Source organism: Salvelinus sp. IW2-2015, linkage group LG27, assembly GCF_002910315.2.
Source record: "Salvelinus sp. IW2-2015 linkage group LG27, ASM291031v2, whole genome shotgun sequence".
Classification (NCBI taxonomy): Eukaryota; Metazoa; Chordata; class Actinopteri; order Salmoniformes; family Salmonidae; genus Salvelinus; species Salvelinus sp. IW2-2015.
The window spans coordinates 31,829,227-31,838,460 of record NC_036867.1 but is presented as its reverse complement, the minus strand read 5'-3'; positions in this window follow the sequence as shown (position 1 = coordinate 31,838,460).

Below are 9,234 nucleotides of genomic sequence, written 5' to 3'. Positions count from 1 at the left end.
TGACCTGCACATTGACAGAATGGAAACCTTTTCTGTTGACGATGTTGAATTCCTTCTATGATGGTGTTTTTATTGCGATGTGGGTGCAGTCAATTACTCCAACGACATTGGGAAATTCAGCTATGGTATGGAAATCCCTTTTCACTCTGGCCTGTTGCGCAGCAGTGTACGGAAACTGTATGTATTGTGGGGTCATTGAAATAATGCCATGAAGGACTGCAGGCAATATTCGGCTCATGGTTGGTTGTGAATTCCAGACCGATCTGCAATCTCCCGTTGGAATGCTCCAGTGGCTAAAAATTCCAGGGGGTAGAGGACTTGGGTTTGCATTGGGATGGCATTGGTGTGTTTCGTCTCCCTTTCTAATACTGGAGAGAGTTGGTTGCAGAGATACAATAAAATATAACTTGGAAAACAGCGCGTTACTCTCAGCAGAAAAATCTGCACGCTCATTGAAAGAGACAGAAAATCTCAATGTAATCTATTTTAAAATCAGGCTGTAACACAATACATTTTTTTTAAAGTCAAGGGGTGTGAACACTGTCAAAGGCACTGGATTTCTCAAATCAGATGTAGAATCAGTCCGTCTAGCCATAACCCAAGCTACATTTATTTCCTGTAATTTCTCAGACAATTCATGCGTAAACCATTGCATCAGTCTTTTACCCTTAGTCTTTTGTATGGTACATGTATCTCAGCATCAGAGCGAAACAGGGAACTTAAACAATTAAGGGACCGATCCGAGTCAGGATAAGACAGGTAATTTTGTGGGAGGACATCATGAAAACATTCTCCAGTTCCAGTCCCTAGTAAGGAAAACTTCTAGGACAGAGACATAATAGTAACATATTCAATGCTGTCTAATTTTATATAACAAAGCCAGTATTCTTTATGTTTTCTGTCCTCAGATACGGAGAGCTGTAAAAACCTGTCCGCAGATGAAGAGGTCCCAAAGAATGTCCCAAGAGGCTAGGGGTATATCCTTGTATACCACAGGCTATATGTACCTATTAGCAAATGTTGTATACAGTTAAAAGTCACACACTATAGCCCTATTGTATAGTCTGCTGGGTGTGCAGGCTTCTGTTCCAGCCCAGCACTAACACACCTGATTCAACTGCTCAAACCTAATGAGTTGATAATAAACTGTGCTATTGCTGGGCTGGAATAGAAGTCTGCTCACCCAGTAGATCAGAAATCAGTGGAACAATGTTGAACGATTTTTGTTAATCTGAAGTCATATTTTATTAATAATAGCCTGCGTGTGGCTCAATTATCTATTGTTGATTGGACTAATATGTCTAACCTATACTTTGGACGGGGCCACAGTGTCCCCTGACCCCCCCCCCCCCCCCACACACACATCTCAGTCTCCAGTATCTATGCTGCAAAAGTCTGTGTGCCGTTGGTCTAGGGTCAGTCTGTCCTATCTGGTGTCGTGTGATCTTAAGTATGCTCTCTCTCTCTAGTTCTCTTTCTCTTCCTCCCGTAGGACCTGAGCCCTAGGACCATGCCTCAGGACTACCTGGCCTGTATCTATGGAACCCTGACCTGATCACCGGACGTGCTACCTTATCCCGGACCTGCTGTTTCAACCCTCTCCCTCTCTCTCTCTCTGTCTCTGTCTCTCTCTCTCTCTCTCTCTACCTCACCTGCTGTCTCAACCGCTGAATGCTCGGCAATATAAAGCCAACTGACATTTACTCCTGTGGTGAAGATTTATTATTGTTGCTAATTTATTACAAATAAAAAACAGAAATGTCAAATTTCCATAAGTGTTCAGACCCTTTACTCAGTACTTTGTTGAAGCACCTTTGGCAGCAATTTCCGCATCGAGTCTTCTGGGGTATGACGCTACAAGCTTGGCACACTTTTATTTGGGGAGTTTCTTCCATTCTTCTCTGCAGATCACTCTCAAGCTCTGTCAGGTTGGATGGGGAGCATTGCTGCAAAGCCATTTTCAAGTCTCTCCAGAGCTGTTCGATCAGGTTCAAGTCTGAGCTTTGGCTGGAACACTCAAGGACATTCAGCGACTTGTCTCAAAGCCAGTCCTGCGTTATCTTGGCTGTGTGCTTATGGTCCTGTTGGAAGGTAAACCGTTGTCCCAGTCTGAGGTTCTGAGTGCTCTGGAGCACGTTTTCATCAAGGATCTCTCTGTACTTTGCTCCGTTCACATTTGCCTCGATCCTAACTAGTCTTCTAGTCCCTGCAACTGAAAAACATCCACACTTCATGATGCTGCCACCACCATGTTTCACCGTAGGGATGGTGCCAGGTTTCCTTCAGACATGACGTTTGGCATTCAGGCCAAAGAGTTCAATCTTTATTTCATCAGACCAGAGATGAGTTTCTCATGGTCTGAGAGTCCTTTAGGTGCCTTGTGGCAAACTCCAAGTGGGTTGTCATGTGCCTTTTACTGAGGAGTGGCTTTCCGTCTGGCCCCTCTACCATAAAGGCCTGATTGGTGGAGTGCTGCAGAGAGGGTTGTCCTTCTGGAAGGTTCTCCCATCTGCACAGAGGGACACTAGAGCTCTGTCAGACTGACCATTTGGTTCTTGGTCACCTCTCTGACTAAGGCCCTTTTCCCCTGATTGCTCAGTTTGGCCGGGCGGCCAGCTCTAGGAAGTTTCGGTGGTTCCAAACTTCTTCCATTTAAGAAAGATGGAGGCCACTGTGTTTTTGGGGATCTTCAATGCTTCAGAAATGTTTTGGTACCCTTTCCCAGATCTGTGCTTTGACATAATTGTGTCTCGGAGCTCTAAGAACAATTCCTGCTACCTCATGGCTTGGTTTTTGCTCTGACATGCACTGTCAACTGTGGGACCTTACATAGACAGGTGTGTGCCTTTCCAAATCATGTCCAATCAATAGAATTTTCTACAGGTGGACCCCACGTTGTAGAAACATCTCAAGAATGATCAATGGAACAGGATGCGTCTGAACTCAAATTCGCATCTTATAGCAAAGGGTCTGAATACTTATGTAAATAAGGCATTTCTGTTTTTTATATTTAATATATTTGCAAACATTTCTAAAAACTTGTTTTTGCTTCATCATTATGTGGTATTGTGTGTAGATTAATGAGGATTATATATTTTTTAATCCATTTTAGAACAAAATGTGGAAAAGGTCAAGGGATCTGAATACTTTCCGAAGTCATTGTATGCGTTAATCATGTAGTATTAGCTTCACCCCAGCTGTTTGACTGGGACTATATGTTCCTGTGGTACTTTTTGGTGAACTACCTGTTCTGTGGCAACTGTAACAAAATAAATAAGTTACATTTAAACCAATAAAAGCTATTGAAATACTGTAATTTACAAATACGATGTAAAAAACAAGACTGTAAAGAATGAATTAGAACAAAATCTAAGGAATTAACACTTAATATTTTTCCTTGACAAGCATTTCTGGGGGGGGTTGAAAGTTTCTCTGGCAGCAAGCCTCCCTCAGGGTCTCCACCTCTGGATGCAGAAGCATTAATTTCTCTGAAACATATAAGTAAAGACAGTATATAGATCAGGGTTCATACACATTTTGAGAGATGGAATTTCATTACTTTTATATGACTTCTCCATTACTTTTAACCACATTTCCATGACCAATACATCTCTATGTACAGTAGACATGAAAAAGTAAGCATAAATGTGGTATTTATGTGGTAAGCATAAATGTGGTATTGCTTTTGTTCTTGGGTCCTCTCTGTCCCTTTCAGACAGCCCTACCTAACCTGGTCTTTCGGTCACTCAGTGGGAGGTTTGTTGGGGAATGTGCACCTTGTGACTTCAGGGCAACCCATGGGTGTCATTCAAAGGAGCTCATGTACTGAGATGATCGGTCAGATTACTAGGGCTGTTTACACCAGTTTGTTGGCAAAGTGGATTCTTGTGCATTCCAAATATTCAAAAGGTGTAAACGTCATGGAACTACTGATGCTGTTGGTCGTGCTATTATTGGTGGTGATACTGTATTTGCATAACAGCACAAAACTATGACATCTCACGGTGGGAATTTCTGTAACCTGAAACCATATGCCAAGTCTTCTGAGAAGGAAATTTATGCCATTTGTGCTGAGAAGGGGAATAGACAAAATTGTCTGGATCAGGACAATGTCTTTCACTTTGAAAATGTGGAGTAGGTTGTGTAGATCAGTGAAAAAGCCCAATAGGAACTGTAAATAGATGTTCTGTCTGAACTATATTATCTACATCATATACTATACTGTATTAGAATACATACATATTTAATCAAATTAATCTTTATTTGTCACATGCGCCGAATTCAACTTGTGTAGACCTTACCGTGAAATGCTTACTTACAAGCCCTGAACAGCACAGTTCAAGAAAGAATTAAGAAAAAAATTATCAAATAAACTAAAGTAAAACATTTTTTTTTTAAATAACACAATAAAATAACAATGACAAGGCTATATACAGGGGGTGCCGGTGCCGAGTCAATGTGCGGGGGTACAGGTTAGTTGAGGTAATTTCTGTGTACACAAATACACAAACATGTGTATGCAGTATATAATATCACTGGTATTGCCAGTTATTGATAGCACAGTATGATATTAGTTTATGCTCTTTCGTTGAATGGGGGTAAGAGGGGAGTAGTTGTGAAAATATTTCTTACTGTCGCTAAATTGCTTACTGGGTTCGACAATTGCTAATGACAATGGCACCTCATAATTTCATTGAAAAGGATGAATGAATATAGGGTCAAATAATCATTGTTTCTTCCATTATTGAGAATACTGTCATGGGACTTCTAAATTATTGTCATGGGACTTCTGAGTTTGTCTGATCACACCAGCATTGTCAATAAGTATCTACATTATAATTAATAAACTCAATAATCAATCAAATATTATTATCAATATACATCTATATCTATATTCAGCATCTAAAATGAAATGTGAGATGACGTAACCAGTGATTGACTGAATACTTGAGCAAGTATTCATCAAAGTTGTGTTAGGGTTTTTTCATGACTTAGCTTTATCGTCTTGGATCATTTGGAACACACATTGTGCAATCTGACAACTTAATCATTTCTCATTAGTCATATGACTTCTCAGAAACTTCCAGAACTATCCTTTTAAAATGCACTCAATGAACCGATACGGAAAATGCTGTTTTATACATGTCCATGTCATCACTTTTTACTTTGATCGTATGCATCCTTCCTTAAAGTGATTAGCACATCGATTTTCGATTTATCGATATAGTATCAGAGTATTTTATTAATATAGTCATCGAGTTCTGATGAATATAACTTATAAATGCCTCGTGAGCGCAGATCAACTGTCTTACCCCAACAAAGCCCAAATAGGCTTGTTTAAGTTTGAAAACAAACACTGTATAGCTTTATAGCATAATTCTGATCTCATGGATGGTCGGTTCTTGCCTTCATAGTTCTGTCTATGAAATAGAACTACAGACCCATATGCCAGTTTATAGGTTACATAAAGATAAAATASCAAGATGTCAGCATTTTGACGGTTTCTAATCATAACATGTTGGAAATGATGACAGTCAAACAGAAAACCGATACACAATAATATAAAAAACACTTTCAACTGTTCAGTTTATAGGTATAATAAAACGTTATAGTCCAACCTGAATGTTTTAAGACCTGAATTATTTAACAGTGATCTGGTATTTCTGTCTGCATTCCTCTCAAGGTAAGCTATGCTGGTAGGTACATAGTTGTGGTTCCAATAATTGCTGGCTGGCAGTGTCCCTGTTCTGCCTTTGGCATCTGCCCGAACCTGATTTTACTTCCTCAATCCTCTCAGATCATTACACTTGGGAACAATGGCGTAGGCAGAAATCCCTTGATGGGCACTCAAATCCTCATAAAATTATCATAAAATCATAGCTTACCCAATACCCTACTGTAATCAATCACACACAACAAACCATGTAACGTGATTTTGCATTACAGACCAATTAGCCTTTTAGGCCTACGCAAATCCATGACTCTTGCATTTAACATTTGACTCAAATAGACCCACACATAATAAATCATAGGCCTATAATTAATAGGCTATGAGACTAGAACATAATGCCCTGATGTAACAGTAATTATCACAATAGGCTTGGCYACATCTCACTGGCTCAGCGACCAGGAGATAGTAGGCTAGGCTAGGATCGGCGACCAGGAGATATTAAGCTAGGCGTAGCGATCAAGAAATGGTAGGCTAGGCTAGAAGGTCACAAATGTAACTATTTAACACTAAGAGAGCCGAGAGAATCAAATCGATGACTCCTGGTGTATGTGAACTTCCGACTTGAACTGTAGCGTAGAGACTGTTATATTTCGAAACATGAGTCTCAAGCTATTTATATGATTACACTGGTAATAGGACAGTTGTTGTAGCCTATTACTTGCAAGGCACATCAGAGTATAAATGTGTATGACTTGGAGAGGTTCTGGAATTGGCTATTCCTGTGAAGTTTTCCAGGATTCTAAATAACAGATTTTCAAACTTTCTTCCCTGATCGTGATGGATTTTTTATACAAAACCCATCTTTGGTGGGAAAAAAAAAGTCATACAAAAAAAATTTGGCTGCAGTTTTCCCTGACATTTCTGTTGAGGTAGGCTTGTGCAAATTTTGTAAAGTTATCTAAAAAACCTCAAATGTACTCGTAGCCCCCTCTGCTTTTCTCCAAATGCACATTGTCAATTGAAATCATCTGGAAAGGAGCTGTAGACTGTACATGTTGCATTGGGGACCTAGTTATTACACTGGATTTTATTTGTTTGATTCACTTACACACTTTAGGGATGAAGTGTTCAATGTCATGCTGCATGCGCTGCCCAAAAAAGTGTTCTCGCGCTAAATTCAACACTCTTTCTGTTCCTAGATGGGCCATTTCAGTGTGTAAGTAAATCAGTGTTCTGTACTGACTTGGTACCACAACTATTGTCCTTTTTGTTGTTTCTGTTTTCCTTTGTAAAAAAAACCTGTCTTAGGTCAGTTAGGATCACTAGTTTATTTTAAGAATGTGAAATGTCAGAATAATAGTATAGAGAATGATTTATTTCAGCTTGTATTTCTTTCATCACATTCCCAGTGGGTCAGAAGTTTACATACACTTAATTAGTATTTGGTAGCATTGCCTTTAAATTGTTTAACTTGGGTCAAACGTTTCACAATAAGTTGGGTGAATTTTGGCCCATTCCTCTTGACAGAGCTGGTGTAACTGAGTCAGTTTTTAGGCCTCCTTGCTCGCACACGCTTTTTCAGTTCTGCCCACAAATTTTCAATAGGATTGAGGTCGGGGCTTTGTGATGGCCACTCCAATACCTTGACTTTGTTGTCCTTAAGCCATTTTGCCATAATGCTTGGGGTCATTGTCCATTTGGAAGACCCATTTGCGACCAAGCTCTAAATTCCTTACTGATGTCTTGATGTTGCTTCAATATATCCACAAAATTTTCCTGGCTCCTGATGCCATCTATTTTGTGAAGTGCACCAGTCCCTCCTGCAGCAAAGCACCCCCACAACATGATGCTGCCACCCCCGTGCTTCACGGTTGGGATGGTGTTCTTCGGCTTGCAGGCCCCCCCCCCCCCCTTTTCCTCCAAACATAATGATGGTCATTATGGCCAAACAGTTCTTTTTGTTTCATCAGACCAGAGGACATTTCTCCAAAAAATACAATCTTTGTCCCCACGTGCAGTTGCAAACCGTTGTCCGGCTTTTTTATGGCGGTTTTGGAGCAGTGGCTTCTTCCTTGCTGAGCGGCCTTTCAGGTTATGTTGATATAGGACTTGTTTTACTGTGGATATAGATACTTTTGTACCTGTTTCCTCCAGCATCTTTACAAGGTCCTTTGCTGTTGTTCTGGGATTGATTTGCACTTTTCGCACCAAAGTATGGTCGTCTCTAGGAGACAGAATGCGTCTTCTTCCTGAGTGGTATGACGGCTGCGTGGTCCCATGGTATTTATACTTTCGTACTATTGTTAGTACAGATGAACGTGGCACCTTCAGGCATTTGGAAATTGCTCCCAAGGATGAACGAGACTTTTGGAGGTCAACAATTTGTTTTCTGAGGTCTTGGCTGATTTCTTTTGATTTTCCCATGATGTCAAGCAAAGAGGCACTGAGTTTGAAGGTAGGTCTTGAAATACATCCACAGGGACACCTCCAATTGACTCAAATGATTTCAATTAGCCTGTCAGAAGCTTCTAAAGACATGACATCATTTTCTGGAATTTTACAAGCTGTTTAAGGCACAGTAAACTTAGTGTATGTAAACTTCTGACCCACTGGAATTGTGATGCAGTGAATTGTAAATGAAATAATCTGTCTGTAAACAATTGTTGGAAAATTACTTTTGTCATGCACAAAGTAGATGTCATAACTGACTTGCCAAAACTAAAGTTTGTTAACAAGAAATTTGTGGTGTGGTTGAAAAACTAGTTTTAATGATTCCAACCTAAGTGTATGTAAACTTCTGACTTCAACTCTACATAAGTATTCAGACCCTTTACTAGGTACGTTGATGAAGTACCTTTTGGCAGCGATTACAGCCTCGGGTCTTCTTGGGTTTGAAGCTACAAGCTTGGCACACTAGTATTTGGGGAGTATCTCCCATTCTCAGCAGATCCTCTCAAGCTCTGTCAGGTTGGATGGGGAGCAAGTCGTTTGATTGGGTTCAAGTCTGGGCTCTGGCTGGGCAACTCAAGGACATTCAGAGACTTGTCCCAAAGCCACTCATGCGTTGTCTTGGCTGTGTGCTTAGAGTCTTTGCCCTGTTGGAAGGTGAACCTTCGCCCCAGTCTGAGGTCACGGGGAAGATTTTCATCAAGGATCTGTCTGTACTTTGCTCTGTTCATCTTTCCCTCAATCCTGACTTGTTTCCCAGTCCATTCCGCAGAAAAACATCCCCACAGCATGATGCTGCCACCACCATCACCGAAGGGATGGTGCCAGGTCTCCTCCAGACGTGACGCTAGGCATTCAAATCCAATCAAATCAAATGTTATTTGTCACATACACATGGTTAGCAGATGTTAATGCGAGTGTAGCGAAATGCTTGTGCTTCTAGTTCCGACAATGCAGTAATAACCAACAAGTAAACTAACCTAACAATTCCACAACTACTACCTTATACACACAAGTGTAAAGGGATAAAGAATATGTACATAAAGATATATGAATGAGTGATGGTACGGATCGGCATAGGCAAGATGCAGTAGATGGTATAGTGTACAGTCTAT